Source organism: Chionomys nivalis, chromosome 1 (assembly GCF_950005125.1).
Source record: "Chionomys nivalis chromosome 1, mChiNiv1.1, whole genome shotgun sequence".
Lineage (NCBI taxonomy): Eukaryota > Metazoa > Chordata > Mammalia > Rodentia > Cricetidae > Chionomys > Chionomys nivalis.
This window is the reverse complement of record NC_080086.1, coordinates 89,342,760-89,362,747: the sequence shown is the minus strand read 5'-3', so window position 1 is coordinate 89,362,747 and position 19,988 is coordinate 89,342,760. Positions and strand designations below refer to the sequence as shown.

General features: G+C 38.9%; 1 protein-coding gene across 3 annotated transcripts in view; it reads left to right on the top strand.

Annotated features, from left to right (window-relative positions):
- The first annotated feature begins 1,072 nt into the window (after positions 1–1,072).
- Ccser1 (coiled-coil serine rich protein 1) overlaps positions 1,073–19,988 on the top strand; it is a 1,171,018-nt gene continuing 1,152,102 nt past the window's right edge. For all 3 annotated transcript variants that reach the window (XM_057763688.1, XM_057763695.1, XM_057763698.1), the window contains exon 1: positions 1,073–1,296. The gene's annotated coding sequence lies outside the window, so the exon portion shown is untranslated. The remainder of the gene's footprint in view (positions 1,297–19,988) is intronic.

Below are 19,988 nucleotides of genomic sequence, written 5' to 3'. Positions count from 1 at the left end.
ACTCCCCTCCCCCACCTCCACAGTCACAGCACAGAAGTCAGACAGACTGATCAGAACATGCACCCAAATATGCACGTGTGCTTGAAAGAAGTGCAGAGTGACTTTCACTCGCTGGCTGTTTCCCCAATAAAGTAGTGTACCAGACCATGAAGACCTTGGACTTTGAGCAAGAAGCTTATAAAATGTGCAAATAGGTGAACGCGGCGGTATGACGTTATATGCTTTGACATGGTTCTAGATTCTAGTAGACTGGGTTACATGTTTCTGATAGAGTTAAATGGTTTCCGTGTGTTGTACTGTCTGCTACAGGCATACTTACTAGGAGTAAAAATGAAGAAGAGGATGGATGGAAAACTGCTCAGGCCCAATACAACCTTAAAGGAAATGAGGCAGTGCAAGGGGAGACAGGGTCACCAGAAAATAAATTAGGTAAACAACCCTACCATGCATCAGAGATCCTTTTCATCTCAAAAGGGACTAATTTTCTCCAAGGGGTCATCAGTCAAATGGTGTCAAGCTGGTCACTGACTCTAGAATACCCCCCAGGATCTCGCGTGTAGGAAATAAGTCCACTCCCAGCCGCTCTCAAGGCTTCTTTATTCTTACAATTGACCGCCACAAACCCTAACTGGGAGGCGTGACCTGTTTAGAGGAAAAGAGGCTGGCTGCATGTTACCTTGTTAGCTAGATAGTTGTCAGGACGATCGCGGGGCGGGTGACACAGGAAAACCGGGACAGAACATTTCAATTACCCCGATTTCCAGGAGGGGAAAGACAATATCCGCATTTCCAAGAGCCCCGGCGCAGCGCTTTCTAGAGCCTCCAGCGTCCCGCCGCGCGCCCCGACCTCCCAGGCGACTCGCAGCGAGCGGGGATCCGGCGCTCCGCGGGCTCCACTCCCTCCCCCGATTCGGCCGCGGGTGTGCGCGTGTCGCCGCGCCAGGCTGCGTGCGCGGAAGCCAGCGTCGCGGTTGGCCAGCGCCGCCCTCGGGCTGCCCCCGCCCGGCCCCGACTCTGTCACCCGCTCGGAGGCCGCGGCGCCGCCTCCTGCCGCCGGAGCGCGGCCTGCCCGGGAGGCGCTCGCTGCAGCCGCCCCGCGGCCCCGCTGCGCACACCGCCGCCCACCCACGGCCGCCGCGCGCCCCGCCCGCTCCCATTCTCGCTTATCATGACTGCCTGCGAAGCTCTTGCGGAGGAGCTGCGGTGGCGCAGGCGGGAGCGGCGGGGGGAGTGCTGAAAGACAGTGGCCGAACGACCGGGAGTGGACGTCGCGTCCGGACCAGCCCACAGCTCCAGGTAACAGCGCGGTGCGCCCGGCTCGCACCGGCCTGAGCTGCGCCAGGTGACTGGCCCCGGCTCGGCCGCGGGCCCCGCGGGGGGGGACTCGCAAGGCGGGCGTGGGCATTGCGCGGCGTGGCCCACCCCTGCACCCTAGGGGTCTTCGTGGCAGAGTTGGTGCATTCGGGGCCGGGGCGCGTACGGTGCGGTGTGGCAGGCGGGAGCCCCAGGCAGCGCGCCGACCGCCGCTCGCCCTTGCCTCAGGAGCCCGCCACGCAGAGTGGACAGATTGCTTTGTGGCGCACCCGGGGCTCGCGGGGTCCGTGAGTTGGGTGTTCCTGTATGTGTTCTCGCGTCGAGTCACCGGGGCGGAAAGTGAGCCCGGCGTTGACAGCAGGTGGCTGCCAGGCCCCTCACCTTTTGGCTCCGGTCTTAGGCACTCGCGCTCACAGTACAGCGCCCAGGGAGCGTGCGCAAAGGGGCGACCAAGGGATTTGTGAATGGCTCTACTGCTAGGAAGCTGCGCCTTGCTGATGCAAAGGGGCTAGTATCCCGAGTGAGAAGAAAGGCTATTTATGGCAGAGTTGCGGGGTTCCCTTCTGTGTATGCTCAGCCCCTACCGCTCGGAACTAGAAGCAATTCTGTTTTTTACCCTCTTGTAGAACATGCTGTGTAAAACGAAAGAAGGAAGTCTGAAATTCACTCCAATCTGTACAGGTAGAAGTGCTCTTTGGAGGTCATGGATCCCTATTTTGATGCTTTGGTGTCCTGGTTGTCCTCTCCTCTTGACTCTTAAGGCCCCCACCAGCACCATACATAGAACAGAAAACCTGCTTGGTTTCAGCAGCTTTCACTAATGAACCCATCCCAGTTGAACACTTTCCTCCTGAAATGTAACCCACAGCCTCCATTCTTCCTTTCCCATAAGGGGTGTTCAAAGACTTTTCACCTATTTTATGTGAAGAGATGTTATTATAAAAGCCTCAGGGAGGATGTAGAAACAGCAGCTCAGTGAGTTTATGTCTGCAATGACCAACTCTTTAAAATATAGTTACCAGGGATGACCTAGAGTACTCTTCATCTAAACTATAGAATAATTAGTTTGTTTTGGTTTCTCTTTGTATTTGCTTTATACAGGTGCCAATTACAGAGTCATAATTTGAAGCTTAGATGTGAGTTGGGACGCGTCTATCAGAGTACCTTAGAGAATTTGTTATGTCCTTTGAAGTAACAACCTGTGTTTCTATAGAAACTGCTGACTGGACTGTGGTAGTGGGACTCATTAATTTAAGCTGAATTTTCCTTAAGACTGCCAAAAGTATAATTTTCTTTGGTCAGACTGAAATTCCATATTACAGCTACATCTTCAATAGTTACACACACGAAAAAAAAAAGGAAGTAGACATTATCAGGGTGACTTGTCATCACCTGGTTTAATCAAAGAGACTGCCCAGAACTACTGTGATTTAAAAAGAAGCTCCTGTGGTGAGTCCCAGTGTGAGCAGCTTTCCCTAACAGCCCTGTTCATTTGAATAGGGTTGAGGCTTCCTTCTTAATGTGTGTGTATTACTGTTAGCGTAAGGTGCATTTGTAGTGCTGGAACATCTCGTGTCAGGTGGACTCTGGCTACACCGCATTAAATCATTGAGTTTAGTATCATAGCAAGGCTGTGTTACACAGCAACACTCTTAGGTCTGTTGGCACATAGAGATAATTCCATTACTGTGATCCTGAAAGTCATATTTATGGAACGTTGTTAACGTCTTTGGTATCGGCGACTGTTTCTTCTTTTAAAGCCATTCCTTATAATATAGACTGTTAGTTGATACCAAGTTCCCGAAGAAGAAAATAAAACATTTATGACCTTGCAGTAGCAGTTATTTGCCTTCTTATTGTACTTTATTACTCATTACAGTTCTCATATTAAAGGCCTGGATTGAGCAGTGGGTTGCCTTGAGTGTTGTGAGGCACACAGGGACTTTCTTCTGTGTATCCTGTCCTCCAGAAGCTTGTGGGCAGTTCGAAGGCATCTAATATGCATACTTAAATGCAGAGTTAACAGTCCATGATAGCTTGAAACTTCAGGTCTAGTGAGTAACTCAGGGGTTCAGAGCACGACAGTTTTTGGTCAGAAAAGTCTTCGGTGGATAGGTTAAACTTTCTTAGTTAAGGGATAGTAGAATTAGTAAACTGTGGATCACAAGACCTACGGTGCTGCATCTCCTGGACGAGAGAACAGCAAAGAAGACACAGGGTAGATTGAGTTTTCTTCGAAATAGAATTGGACAGTGCTAAATGTTCAACCAGTCGGGATACCCACTAAAAAATATATTTACTCTTATTTGTATTTGACAATTGGTGGATTTGTTGCATGGACTAGATTGTATCCCAAGTTCTTACATGGATACAAGTGACACTTTGGTTACTCTTACACCGCTTGCCGTGACTAGAGTAGAGTGATACTGGGCCTGTGGGAACGTTTTCAGAATGGTAGAAACACTTTCAATGATCATTTTGCTGTTTCCTGGCAGGAGACTGTATTACTAACAGTAGCATGACCTATCTGTGCTCTAAATTGTGTGTGTGTGTGTGTACACTGCAGTTTGTGATATTGTATGAAATAGAATCTGAAGGTCTTTGTAAAAACGCAGCCAATATATAACGACCATCTATAAGGTGAGAGAGACTTTTAGAGAACCGTTAAATGCTTAAAATGTGTTTCTTCATTTTATAAACATAAAGAGAAACAGCAGAGTTGACTTGGCTGTGACTTGGCCTATCTCGTCAACATGACAGCAAAGAAGCATGCTACAGTGACAGTAAAGAAATTGTGCAAACAATAGATATGACTTTCAATAACCAAATGGAATTACTTTCAGGTTAGCCGAATTAAAAGATTTTCATATATCTCTGTGTTGTTGACAGTGCTTGGATAAGTCATTACAGAGCAAAAGCCTATTAAATCAGATTTCATATTCATGTGTGAGTGGAGTGATTTCCAGCACAGCCAGGCGCAGATCAGTCTATCTCTCTGTCAGCTGATCTCTTTGCTGTTTGGTTGTGGATTAGATGTCACAGGTATATCATTTTGATAATGTAACCTACGCTACTGTATTACTGACAGCTTCTACTTGATTTCCCTATTGGGTAGTGACAAAAGCTACTAGCTTTATAAAAAAGACTTATCAGTGATATGATCATCGTATGCAAGAATGTCGGTTAAAAATAAATAATGAAATATGGGGTAAAAAAGCTGTGAGGACAAAAAGAGGCTGAGCAAAAATCTTAATGGAAGAAACACGCTTCATTTGGGAGCTGAGGGTAATTATGAAGTTGTAAAACTGGCCATCTGCAACTTCATCAATTGACAAAATATTCTTGTTTATTTTTCAGTTTAAATGTTTGCCTGTGTGATACATTAAAAGGAAACATGAGTGTGGCCATCTATGCTTACAACCATTAGACATATGATTTTAAAATTATTAAAAATATTTCTTCTTATTCATTGAAAGTGAAATTATTTGGTCAAATTACTTAGTCAGATACTTAGAACTTTGAATATGGTTTTGGGTCTTATTTATATTACATTCATAATTTAAAGAGTTTTATGAAATTAGACTGGTTATTTACTTTAGGTATTTAGCTCCAGCATCACCAACATGGAGTCATCTCAAAGCATTACTTCTGGAGGTAATTTAGATAAAAATCTACATACCTTCCCTGAGTCACATCCCTGTGTTTATTTCCTGGTGTCCTTTAGCACAACTCCTGTCCTTCCTCAGCTCTGTCCTTTTCCCTCGCTTCTCTAATTCAGATATCAGGGTAAAAGTTACTTCTCTTGGTTTTCTGTGCTAAGTCAATTGCTCTATTATGTATTCTTTTAATTCTCGGTTCTTGTACTGTGTGCCACATACTGCAGTTTTTAATTTAGTGTATTTTGGAGTTAGCTCAATATCGATCAGAAATTACTAGTTCCTAGCTCATATATATTCAATAAATACTGGCTGACTAAATGAATGAATAAATAAATACCTGTCCGGAAGCTGGAGAGGTGGCTCGGTGGTTAAAAGCACTTGTTGCTCTTACGCACGACCTGGGTTTCGCTCCCAGCACCCATATTGTATCTCATAACTTCCATTCCAGGGGATCTAACACTCTCTTCTGACCTCTGCAGGTTTCTGCATGCACACAATACACATATATACACTGAGGCACACATACATATGCACACAATAAAGTAAATAAATAATTAAAAAGAAGAATTCAGAGACTGTACTCTCATTGTAAGGATGTCTTCCTCCAAAGAAAGACATTCTAAGAAAGCTTTAAAGATGAATGTACCTCTGGGACTTTGGCAAACACAGGCATCTCGTTCTCTTATATTTTGAGATCAGGGAAATATAATTTTATCAACAACAATAACAACATTTATGATGATTTGGATCCTTCTTTGTGATAAGCACTTTATATCTTGTGTCCTGTGTTTCTTCTAACTCTGCAACGTCAAATAGTAATGATGAAGTTTTGTGTCTCTCCACGATGACCCGTGAGGTTCTTTAGATTAGACTGACCTTTTTATACCTTTTTATAATATGATGCAAACTTATTAATTATCAAGCAGAGAAAGTTTGAAAGAGTATATTTTCTGTTTTTTCTTAAAAACATTGTATCTATATAATATCCCTAAGTATATATTAAACTATTATATTGATCAGTGATATGTGTGTTTGTGTGGAGTCCAGAGAACAAACCCCGGGTATGGGTTTTCTTCCTCCTCATGGGTTGTAAGGCTTACTTGGCAGGCATTTTACCCTCTGGGAGGTTTCACCAACCAAGGATGTATTTTCTTTTTGTGTCTAGCTAACTGGGCACAGCAACATCAGTGTATACTCATTGTTTCCTCTATCTTCCATGCCACTGCTCTTGATTCTTGGACAGGCGGGAGAGGTGATGGAAGATGTGAAAAACGGGTATCCCCAGACATTCAGCACCATCCCTCTCAGTTCTCTGACTCCATGTAGCATGGATTTTAATTTGTTAATGAAAATGCAAGATATGACATATAGGCAGTTCCACCAACTTTCAACTTCATTTGTGGAGAAGTGCAGCGCATCCTCTGGGAGGTTTTACTCAGAGCTTTGAGTAACTTTGCTCAAGAAAAGTCAACTTCAGATATAGTTATGAATAATTTTCTTATCCCATGAAAAGGGGGAAGTATAGTTTGTTTTCATTTTCTTAATTAATTCATTGATCGAAATGATGGTTAATCAATATCTAAGTGTGTGTAGTGAAAATAAACTTAAAGGTTGATACCACAGAAGTCCAAACATAGTTGAACTTGGCTGCCACGAAGCTCTTTATTAGACTAACTGCGTATCTATATCATAATATGTTTAAGTCAGTGAGTAAAATTAGATAAAAAATAATCTCAAAGAGGAAAAATAGTTGGTTGCTTAGCTAGATATTACTTGCATCCTATTTTGTAACATTTGTTAAAGTCTGTTTTTATTGCCAGAATTCTTTAATTCTAAACTTCTGTCTTAGCCCAGCCCTAACTTAGGGGCATTTTTTTTTTCTGTGCAATAGGAAATATAACTGCTCTCCAGCCCAGCATCCTGTTTATTACAATAAGAAATCTTTGATATTCAGCAATCAGGCTTCTTTCTTACAGCTGAAATTTATTTAACTAAATATTTTTCTCCATGTCTTCTCAAATTACTTGGTCTACCTGTCCTATTATTGAAGCATGCCTTCTTTCAGAATCTCCTGTGTTTCTTTAAAGATGGCCTCTTCAGAAACTACTCTGATTCCTGAGCCCTATTGTCTGCCAGAACACTGCTGCAAGTATGGCCCACTTCCTGGCTCTCTAAGCACTTGCAGCTCCTAGAGGTGTACTTCATTCCAGCACTCACTGCAGGACTTCATGATGCCAGCTGCTTATGGCGTAATGCCATACCCCAGATTCTTAGACTTGTTGGGCTTCTTGGGGGGTATTTATGGGTGTGTTTCTACAGGGCTTCCCAGACTGCACTGCAAAGTTTATTGCCAGTCTATGGCAATTACCAGTGTTTTATTTTGCTATCTCTAACCTTTCCTCACAAGTGTCTCATTATCAAACTCCATCTGAAACTGTCCCTTAGATCTAAGAGAATACCCTTTCGATGGCAGAACTGAATGGAGGTATTTTCTAGTAACTTATGATCATTGTCAAAAAAGTTATTCCATACTTGGTGAAGCAGTGCTCGTCTGAGTCTAGTGTGATGCCAGCATCTATAACAACATATGCAGTGGCTTCTTTAGAGTTTGTGGGTTCTCTGTTTCCAGTAAGTTGTTTAGTCGAGATCCATTGGCTTTTCCATAATTTTTTTAAAAATGTGATCTGTTTAGAATGTATAGAACATCATAAAAAATATGTTCCAGATGTTATGCTTTCTTTCATGACACTCTTCACTCAAGAAATTTAGTGCCCTTCTGTGCTCAAGATGTGTTTAAAAAGCTGTGTCTACTGCCCTGATTCAGCATGAGAAACCCTGCCATGAACCTTCTTCATTAATCCTATGCAGACAGCTCGGCATGCTTGAGTTCCTGTCCTCTAATATAAGCCCTTTCTTGGAATTAATTAAATATTGTGATTCTGCTAGTGAGTCTTTCTTGCTGTGTTTGAGTATTTGCATGCAGCTGTAGTTGTGTGGCGTTGTTTTTGCAGTACTGGCAAATAGTATAACATAAACCTACATCGAAATTTCCAGTAAAATCAAACAAGAATGGCAGAAATAATCCTTAGCCCTTCATTCTCTGAGATATTGCTCATTTGGAAGATTATTCTTATGTCTGTCTTTTCCAGTGTTATTTCTTTTATGGTGATACTAATTACTGAAGTATTGTCTGAATATATTAATAAAATGTGGCTGGGGATTATTCCTTTCTACTGTGCAATGTTTTTCAAGGACGTTCAGGAAAAGCACCAAGGAGATAAGTATCTTTGTATCAGAAACCGGTGAAGAAAGGAAGGAAACACCCATAAACCAAACTCAGTTAGTCCCAGATATGCCAATTTGGAGTAGCTTATTTCTGGTAGCAGATGAATATATTTTGTAGGTGACAAAGCCAACAAGTTTATACACTAAATTTTAAATTTGCATTTCAAATAGATTCTAAATTTTAAGATGACTATCTCTCTGGAAAGATGGCTCAGCAGTTTAGAACACTTACTGCTCTCTCAAACGTCTTGGGTTTGGTTTTCAGCACCCACATGGTGGCTCACAACCATCCATCCTAGAGTTCCACATGATTCTATACCCTCCACTTATCTTTGGGCACTAACCATTCATGTGGTACGTATAAATGCATGCAGGCAATACACACATATGCACACACACTCACACACATACACACACCTGAACAAAGATTATTATCTACTAAACAAATAATTCAATGATAGTTATTTGCTTTAACATTTTGAAATATTGTGTTATATACAAATACTAAGGAATATTAAAAGTACTTACTAATGAATGACTTTCTTGAAAGTTAGAATGTGTGAATTATGTACAATAATGAGTTACGTTCTAACTAATAATTGATTTTAAAAATATACATTACTAAATTGAGTCATTAAAGGAAGCATTACAGATTTATACTCAAAAAGTATATAAACTTTGAGCAGTATTAAGACACAAATGGACACTGAGTTGTGTTTCTTTTTTTCTTTTCTCTTTTTTCTTTTATTTTCTTTTTATGTTTATGTATATGTATGCACATGTGTCTGAATGCCAGAGGACAACCTCAAATACTGTTCTCCAGATTCTACCCATCTTTTTGGAGACAGGGTCTCTCACTGGCTTACAACTTGTGAAGGAGAGTTGTTTTCACTGATCCACCTGACTCCATCTCTCCAGCACTGAGATAACAGGGCGTACCCTCACACTTGTTTTTGGTTGTTTTTGTTTAATGTGGGCTCTGGGGATTGAATTTGTAAGACAAGCTCTTTACTAACTGAACTGTCTTTCCAGCATGCTAAGCTACATTTCTTACACTGTGACCTAGACTGTAAATACAGTGACATTGGGAGACCACTTCTTCAAGAATAGCAGTCCAGTTTTTCGTAGAGTGTCCTGGAGTGGGAAGAATGGATTGAAGAATGGAGATCAAAGGAGAATCATTTTGTCACTTCCTTAAACCAGGAGAAACCTGCTCCTCCTTGAATTCCAAGGGCCTCTGGAATGTGGCATCTCTTGTTTCTCAGCAGAAATCTACATTTTGAAATGTCCCATTATCAGAGGGTGTGTAAAGCTGGAATTGTTTGATGTCTTACCATTACAGGGACAGGACAATAAGAACTACAAGGTCTACTTACAGCACTCACAGGATGAAGACCACAGGATCCTAGCTCTCCACTCAAAATAGGAATTGAGGGATCCCAGGATATTTCTGAATAGTCAATTCAGTGTGTGATGACATGGAAGGTACCTATGTGTAATTCAAGAAATGAATGGAGAAGATGTTTTCTAAAAGCAAGAGAGTTTTAGCTGGAGACTAGGACAGAGTGGTAAATCTGAATTTCAGGAGGTCCTCTAGTCCGTTTCAGGGTACTTGCATCTTGTAGACTTCTGTTGCAAAATGCAATTGTGGTTGTTTTTATTATACCGATCCTAGAAGCCACTGCATCTTAATCTCGTGCTAGGAGTTTCTTCTGAGTTCTAGTAACAGCCTGCATCTCTACTAAATCTCCATCTAATGTTTCATAATTCACTATTTGCTTGTACTGCATGCCCTGTAAAAGCAAGAGACTTACGTTTTATTCGTTAGCTTCTGAATCTGGTCTACAGTAAAGATGTGAAGATTCTCAGTGAGACTAGTTGAATAATTTACTGCTGCCTGAGAGTGACTAGATATGGCAGGGGAAGAGGTAGCTAAGGAGATGGCTTAGGCAGTAAAGTGTTTGCAATATAACATAAGGATCTGAGTTCAGATCCCCAGCATCTGCATAAAAGCTACGAGCACCTGGGATCCCAGCACTCAGGAGACAAGAGAGAGAAAGAAAAATCCCAAATGAGTGAGCTCTGGGTTTAGGGAGAGACCCTGTCTCAAAGAACCAACCAACTAAACAATCAATCAACCAACCAACCAACCAACCAACCAACCAACCAACCAACCAACCAGTCAACCAACCAATCAATCAGTAGTAAAATAAAGGTGGAGAGCAATTGAGAAAAACACCAAAAATTAGCTTCTGGCCTCCACATACTCAGACACCCAAGTGCACGTGAACCTGCACACACATGAACCCCACCCCCACATGCACACACACACCACCTACTCACACACACCACATTCACACACATTAAAAAATGACTCGACTCCCCAATTTATGTGAACTGCTTTGCATGCATGCCACTGCCCTGCTACCAGTGTCTAGTTTCTTCAAATGATGCTCTACTTGGCTCTTTCATAAACTAAAAGCTTTTTCTTAATTTGGAACCCAGTAACCTGACTTTCATGACTAAACTTCTCAAAGAGCGTGAAAGGACAGAGAGATGTTGCATCTGTACTGCACGCATTCAGGGTTGGCAGGGCTGAGGAAGTAAGAGCAATGCATGCACATTTGGAGAACTGAGGTCAAAGTGCAGTTTTGTTTCTTTCTTAAAGCAGAAGGAACATACTCTACCTTCACATTCTGAAGGCTTCTGGAATGTGGCACCTCCAGCTTCCCTGCATAGATCCACATTTTTCTAATGACCATTTCTGGGAGGGTGTGTCAGGCTGATTGCTTTTTTTTTTTTTTTTTTTTAAAACACATTTGTGACTTCTTTTGCAGAGTGTGTATGTGTTTCCAGGAATCTTTATAAGTATATCTAGAGGGTAGCATGGGAAGAGTTTCTCTTCTGTTTAGAGTTTCCTGTATTTTATGTGCCTGAAACAAAGCACACCACTGTGCAGCCATTGTGTGGGATATTTCATGTTTTTGATGTAGATACATTATACATATTCTGTCCATCTGTTTCTTATTTTTCTTCTTCTTTCTTGAATTGTTAACAGAAAGGTTTTAATAATGAAACAGAGGGAAAAACCTATATTTCCTAGTAATTTCTTCCCTTGGGAGCCCACTTGTATAATGATGATAAATAATATAGATTCAAAAAGGTTAGGCATATGGGAAAAGACTTCTAAAGCATGATAAAAAAATAAAGCAGAAGTATTTTTAATCATCCCAGGTAAACTCAGAGTTTGGGAAATGAGTAAATTCTTTGCTAAAATTCTGGTTATATAAAATATGAGATTACCATTAAGTGTCTGAGTTAATAGTCAGGGGTGCCATTTTTTAATGAGTTTAGGACGGGAATTCTCATAAAAGTTGTTGAAAACTGTGTCAAGACTGAGAGTACATGAGCTTCATGGGATTTTTTTTTAAGCAGAAATGCTTGAAAGAAAGGAATACATTTAATAAGCCCATGAAACATTTGTGCTGTGCAAACAGGATGGTATGATAAGAACACTGGGGAGCCTGAGCACACAGAAAGATCATGATTGTGGGGACCAAGAGTGAGGATTACTCTGACTTCAATACTGTGCGTGGAAAGATGGAGTCTTGCTTTGATTGCCTTCCTTGAAAGAATATTATGCAGTAAAAACTCATCAAAACCTTGTACAAATGTTTTCAATTAAAAGACTTTGAAATTAATATGAACCCGGATCCAGCTTGGTGGCCCATGTGCAGGTACAAATGTACGTAGGCGAATGACAGTGGTATTTATTATGTTGACGCCTGCCTTGCATGGCTTTCTCAAGTGATTCTGGATACTTTTACTTCACTTTATGGAACAAGTATAAGAGTCACTGTTTTCAAGAGAAACAGACACAATATGATCTATATATTTGTCTTTTTACATATCAAGGGGTTCACTTTAAGAAAGTGATTCTTCTTGTTTAGAAGAGTCAACTGGTAGCCTGTGTTTCAGTGTGTAGGCAGAGTACTTTCTTCTCCAGAAAATCCTCTGCTACTGCTCTGAGACCTTTGATTGATCAGATGAGACACACTCACATTACAGAAAGTGATCTACTTTGCCTGAAGCTAAAAGATTGCAGAAGAGAAACACATCTGCCCCTGTGGCCAAACAGTGTTGATGGGCAAAGCTGACACATAGCTGTAATTACCACCGAGAACAAGGGGAAATGTGCCTCAAAGACATTTTAGGCTCACACAGAAATTTGTAAATGTGTTTTTCACTCAGTCTGAAATATTTTAGCTGTGATCAGCTGCTGGAATGCTTAGCCAAATATTTGTTCTTTATTCATTTTGTGTTACCTTTATTGAGTACATGTCCGATGCAGCAGACAACAGGATGGAACCAAATAAAAAGAGTGATTAGGCTCCATCTTCTGGGAGTTAAATTTAAGTGCGAGAGCAGTGCATCCATGCCTGCATCATAAATACAGCTGAAGAACGAAGATGTGCATGTTTCAGTTTTGCCAGTTAGAAGTCATTTTTCCTGTGTGCAACCAAAGGAAAATGAACATGGTTTATACTAGTGTTAATTTTCCATACTATTGTGCTGGTTACTTCAAAGGCAATAGGGTGGTTCATATCTGAAATTAAATTATGAAAGGTATGCTTGACCAGCACAGGTCAACTTCATTGACAGGATGTTGGCTATACACATTCAATTTAGTGTATCATAGGATAACTCTGCGTTCAACTTATGCGAGAGTTCTTCAGTATATTATGCCTTAAAAAGGTCTGTCATGCTGTACTGATAATCTTGCTTTTCATGTACCTTACAGGAGCAAATATGTTCTTTATTGCAGCAAAATGAGTATGTCCCAAGGCCCCTTTTATGGCCTGAAAGTATATTTTCTGTTTCCTTACAAGGTACAGACTTTCTGCCTGGCTTTTAAGGCTCTTTGTAAGCTTATCACACTGTTAATTCAAGCAAGCTCTTTCACTTTGGTGAAATCATGAAACTTTCCACCCTCACACACACATATAGTATATACATTTGATCCTCTTCATTTATGTAAATCTCAGCTGCTATTACTGGCCAAACTCCATGAACCTTTTTTCTTGGCTTCAGTGTGCCTGGGAATCTGCTTTTGTGCCACCATTGGGTTGTGACACTCTATAGTAGGCAAAAAACAGTTGAGTATAGTCTGTTTCTCTTAAAAGGTATTTTTCTGTGACATGAATTAGCTTGCATATAAAGGTTAAATAGGGGAAATATGTTGGTGAAATGTGAATTTCCCATGTGATTCCACCTCATCATAGCACTGTTTAGTTTCATCCTGATCACTATAGCTGTATGCAAAGTTTGCCAGCACTGGCAAGCAAGTGCCGCAGAGGGATGAAATACGATAGAGTTCCACAGTATATGTTGTTGTGGATGGCCCGTAGGTTTGTACTTACAAATGCTTATTACATGGTCTTCCATAGTCTCAACCTTGCCTTATATGCCTTTAAGACACTTTTATCTGTCTTTAAAAAAGGATTGTTGAAGGAAAAGTTTAATCTTTGGATAAATTATTGTTCAAATGATGTCGATGAAGTCTATCAAATTTCAACATGACTTTAATTATTCTCTCTCTCTCTCTGTCTCTCTCTCTGTCTCTCTCTCTCTCTCTGTGTGTGTGTGTGTGTGTGTATGATGGCCCATGTGCCACAGCATGCATGTGGAAGGCAGAAGACAACTTGTGGGAATTGCTTCTCTTTTTGTGTCATGTGAGATACTGGAATTAAACTCCTGTGGTCAGGGCTGGTGGAAAGTGCCTTCACCTTCTGAGCCATTGACTTGCTGTGAGTGAAACTAAATGTTTAGTTTCTTCTTTGTGAATTATAATTTCTTACACATTTCTGCCAATTATGTACTTATTGTACAGTCTTTTATTAAACTATTATTTTCTAAAGTTCCAAAAGCCAGTGACAAGGCCAGCTCCCACACATTGATTACCATTGTGCAATATTTTTGCAAAATTTTAGGTTTGCTATTATTTATATTTTAGCCTGTTAATTTTGATAAGAAAAGAATAGCAAGTAAATTTACATATATAAAGTAAAACTATAAAATAATAAAAAGTGTACTTCTACTTATTGGTGCCATCTGAAGTGGGAATCCTATTTTTGTTATTAACTACCTCTTAAATAATCCTGTCTCATTGACCAGATTTAAAATAAATCAGAGTAAAACAGTATTTCTGTTCAGTAGACAGAAATAGATACTTTTAGTCATCAAATAACTAAACAATTTTAATATCATATAACGAAAGTTACACTTAATTAACTAAAGAGTATCACAAATGGCAATAGTTTAAAATAAGACCACAAACTTCATATTATGCTATCCCTGCACTGGAGGTATTTTCTTAAGATACATTTCCTACCCTGTAACATTGACATAGAAAGAAACAATAGATTTCTTGAAATGATCTCTGAATTGACAGTGTATACCATAATACTTGGTATTTTTTCTTTTTAAATTTATTTTCATGTACATGATTGTGTCCCTGTATGTGTATGTATGTGTATTATATATGTTCCTGATGGCATCAGAGGCCATAGAGAGTGTATGATTCCCTGTAACTGGAGCCGCAGATGATATTGAGTTGCTGTCTGGGTACTAGGAACTGTACCTGGGTCCTCTGCAAGAACAGGTGCTCTTAACATCTTGGCTATATATATCTTCAACCACATTAATTGGCTTTTTACAGGTTGCTAAAAATACATGAAGATTACCAAATTTTCCTGATATAAAAGGGTCTTTTCCTTTTGTCCAGTGAGAGTAAGTGCTATGACTGCTCCCTGAGAACACAAAATTATTTGCCTTTTATAACACTAGTGTGTCCTTTTAAAAACCATTAACCTATTAGATTAAATATTCATCTTCATGACCTCAATATTAAGTTCATTAAACTATGTTTCTTTCGTATTCAGGCCGCTAGTGCTTAGGTTATTTTGCTTATTTGCTTAGTTGTTTGATTCTCTTATTCAGTGACTCATCTATTTGTTACTGTATTTGCCTTCAAAACATGAAGGACATAACAGTTACCAAATGTTTTCTGTGTGCAAGGGACTGCAATGATTTCTCTCTTTTCCCAATCTCATACTCTCCAAGTCACTTGTAATCCCTACTTTTATGAAATGATTCAGTTTGTCAGTGTTTATACAACTGTGTGCAGTAAAATAAGAAATTATTTTAGTCTATCTACTATAACTGCTTATTATATCAAATAAAGTGTTACATTACAAACGGATATTTATGAACCACAAAATATTTCCAGATTATTAAAATATGCACCAAGTACTTACTAACATAAAAACAGTATTGGCAATATTCAAGCAGATAATAGGGTACTATGTATTATTTTCAAGTGTAATTCCCTAAAATATAAAACAATTAGGTCTCAGAATCACCAGCATTTGAACAAATCCATGTGTCGGCAGTAAGTGGCTTAAAATTCCAGAAAATGTTTGTGATACATTGTTTTACAGGCACATTTTAAGAAGTGAGGAAATTAATGGTTTTCTCATACAAAAATAATAGCCTTTGCAAGTCCTGATCTTTATGATTCCCTTTAGGGTATTTGACTATTTTGAAGAACCCAGTAGTACATTCTTGAAAATATTCAGTGAGGAAAATATTGTATGAGCCTTTTGAATAAAAATAGTCAGTCTTGATTGACAGCTCTGTTAAAATCAGGCCCAATAGAGAATGCTATTCTGAAGATACTGTGGATATTATAGTTCAGAGTTACTGCAGATATTGTTGCGAAAAAAAGCTTCAGTTAGAAAGAAGATCACCTGCTTACCTGCATTGTTAGCCATACTTAACAGTTTTCTGTTATTTACTAAAAATTAAAGGAAGCTTATGTAGTAAGGAGTTGGATGTATCTGCTTGTGTTTTACTCAAAAAATAAAACTTGGGTAGGTATTTGGTACTGAAGAACATCTCCAATATTTTTCGCAGTTGATCAACATTCCAATTTTATGTCTTGGGTCTTCTTTTAATGCTCTGTTTTACAAGTAGATTACAGCTTTAGTTCTTCAAATACAAATGATGAGATGTATTTTGGAATGTGGAAGGTGTTCAGCCTTTGTCTGAACCATCCCCATATTCTAGTGGCATCTATTTTCAGAATCACAATGATACTTATACTTGCAGGTAATGACCCAAACTGATATGACTTAGTATTGACCATATGCAGCTCAAACAATGGTGGGTATACTGACTCATTGAATCCTCTTAGTAACCTGGTGGTGTTTTCCTAATTTTGTCAGTTAGCATACTAAAGGGTGTTATGTTAAGGAAATATTCGAAGGTCACACATTAGAGTAGGGGATAGTCCACATACTGTCAAGTGTCCAGATCTCAACTAGGTTGCCAATAAACATGGAAAATAATCAACATTTTTAGAATAAATGTTTGTATATTTTGTTTGTTTTTGTAGTTGTTGAGCCATTCTATTGTCTTTTCAAAAATAATGCATGTATAATATAGTTCATCATGTTCACTTCTGTTTCATTGCGAAGTCTAAAGTATATACTAGTCTTCATGTTGGAGGGAACTGATCAATAACCATTGTTGAACTATTATAAAAGTCTTTTTAGTCAATTCCAAATTCAGTTATTCATTAAAATTGTCTATTGGCCAGGTGGTGATGGTCCATGCCTTTAATCCCAGAACTTGGGAGGCAGAGGCAGGTGTATCTCTGAGTTTGAGGCCAGCCTGATAATAGAGTGAGTTCCAGAACAGCCAGAGCTACACAGTGAAACCCTGACTCAATAAAACTAACCAAACAAACAAAGAACTGTCTGTGTCTGTCTTTGAAAGAAGGAACGTCACTAATTAAAAATAGAAACAAACTTATTGTTATTGGCCTCAACGTAACAATATTGTGAAATGAATTGGTTAAAGTGAACTACACTGTAAAACTTGCTTTAGATAATTTTTCTTTTTCTTTTATTTTTTTGTTGCATTCATTTATTTACTGTGTTTATGTCTGTGTAGAGGGTCATGTGTGCCACAGTGTATGTGTGGAGGTCGAAGAACAACTTTTATGATTGGGCCTCTCTCTTTCTACTGTCTCTTGCCAGTGTCTTGGGGACTGAAGTCAGGTTTTCAGGCTCTGAAGCAAGGATTTTAACCCTTGAGCCATCTCAGTGGCCTTCCTTAGGTCATTTTTGGAAGTGCAAAAAAAGCTCATTTTTAGCTGGTAATCGTTTTATTGCTATGACTGAATGAAGCACTTTAAGACACCTAGTGTTGCAGCTAATATAAGAATGTCCAGCATTTATTCACTTATTCAAATTGGCATTTATTTTAAAATAGTCATTTTTTAAAAGAAAGTTGATTGTCAGGGCAATGCAAATCCTTTAAGATAATCAGAAATAACTAGTATTTATACTGATTTCCTTAACTGTTTTCCAACAGAATGTAAGTCAAGATGAAGTAGTTTTCCAGATGAATAAAATTAAGTCTGAATATGCTAGCACTCTGCATATTTTTTTCTGTTCCATTTGAATGGGAACTACTTAGCAATATGGGTGACCGTTGAAGACATGAGGGAAGTAAGTGTGGAGAGTACTTTCCTGTTCAGTGGAAAACACTATCTATATCACTACCCCTGCCTCTTGCCATTTTAAACCAGAAACATGATGTTTCTGACCGTTTGCATGTGTGTGGAAAGTTGTTGTTGAGGTCTTTTCTTGCTACTGAAACAATCCAAGTATAAAATTATGTTTTCTCATGGCTCGTTCATCTCTGCCAACTGTGTCAGCTTCCGGAATATAAAAGCCATATGTTAAGACCAGTGTTAACCACTCTTACCGTCTCATATGTAAGACTCTGTTTTCATAAAGACTACCAGTAACTTACTAGGCAAGCCAACTTTACTTAACCTACATATCTTTATGGAAACACATGGATGACTCGGGATCTGTATCAATGGTAGAGCCCTTGCCTAGCACATATGAAGCCCCAGCTTCCAACTCTAGTGCTGAAAAATAAAAAAAAGACAGTGAGGCAATGTACAGGGTTAGTATTTGATGATAGGTGATTTTAATAGTCAACATCTCTGTTTAAAGATCAAAATAAAAAAAGATCGAAATCATTATAATTAACTTAGCGACTCTAGATAGATAGGAACATAGACAGTGACACAAAATGTTTCTGGTATGTTGGTATTTAATTATTTTATGCCTAGAGTTTATTAAAAATATCATTATTCAAGAAGTTTTGAATATGGTATTATTTTCTCCACTTCACCAGAATAAAATATTTGAATCAGTCGAAGCTTGAATAACTCTTCCCTAGCTTGGCAAAGACTTGCTTCATTGACTAGTGTGAATGAGGATATGAAAGATTTAAAACACAACTGTCAAAGCAATTAGAGCCAAAGTTCTCTTATTGCTGAATAATAAAATCTCATGTCTGAAACGCTTTCAATTAAAGCGTATAGAAAGTCCCACTTAAGCAAAGTGGAATGATAGTGAATAAAAGAAAGGACAGCGGGGGGCATTTGCTCAAGTAGCATCTCATAAATCTTTGATACTGTGATATAAATTTATTTTTATCATATAATATTGCTTCAAACAATCTAATTTATGAACTTTCAATTTAGGAACTTTTTATTTAGCTATGTTCTGTTCATTATGCAATTGTTTGGGGAGGTAACTGAAGTTATTTCTACAAAATCTACTATTTGCCTTGCTTATACTTTCATTTTCAAACTATTATAGTAGACTATAGATATAAAAGCTACTAAAAGGTGAATAGATGTTTAGTAATTAGTATATATTTTTACCCCTAAAGGTTTTAAATCTAAAACTTTGGAATATAATTATTGAGTCTCAGATTTTATGTAACTAAGGAGACAAAGTACATAGAATATTATTAGACAACAAATATAGTGATCGTTTTAACATTTCATGAAAAATGTGGCTGATTCTACGATGTAATTGAAAAAGTAAATGTATCTTAATTTTCACTTATCCTATTCAGTTTTCAGTATTCAACATTTTCTTATATGTTCTTTATTATGTGCATTTGTATTGGATTTATACTGTGCAAAATGCTAAGATATATTGGCTGTGGATCTAATTTTAAAAGGCTTTTATTTAAAGAAAAAAACACTCTGATGAATACACTACACACTCTACTACACTAAGGAAGTAGAATGTGAATGTCATAAAATGCCTATGAAGGCTTGTATGATTATAAAGGAGAGATTATCTTCAGCTGTACTAAGTAGAAGAATCCCCATCAAAGAATTATATTTTTGAATTTGGCTTTGCAATATCCTAACGCATATCAGTTTAAATCATTTTTGACTGACTGCAAATAGCCAAGATAAAGTCCTGAATAGCATGAGATTTCTCGGATCACATGACCGGGACGTTTCCGTGGAGAGCATTAAGCAGAGCACTTCCCTGCCAGTTGCAGCCCGACTCTCTCTGATGCTACCCGCTCTTCTCTCATGGACGTATTTCAGAGAGGCTGTGGATTCTGTGACTCACAGCTGTGTGACAGTATTCACCAGAAGAAACGTTTTCTGTGCTCAACCCAGATTCAAAATTCCAACCTAGGTTGAAAGTGGGACCTCAGCATTTGGCTAGGATAAAGGCATCTGTACACGAATGCAGCAAACGATTGCTGTGTCCTGGTCTTAATACACCTTGAGCATTGAGGAATGTTTGAGATGCTTCAGTGAACACAACTGAACGT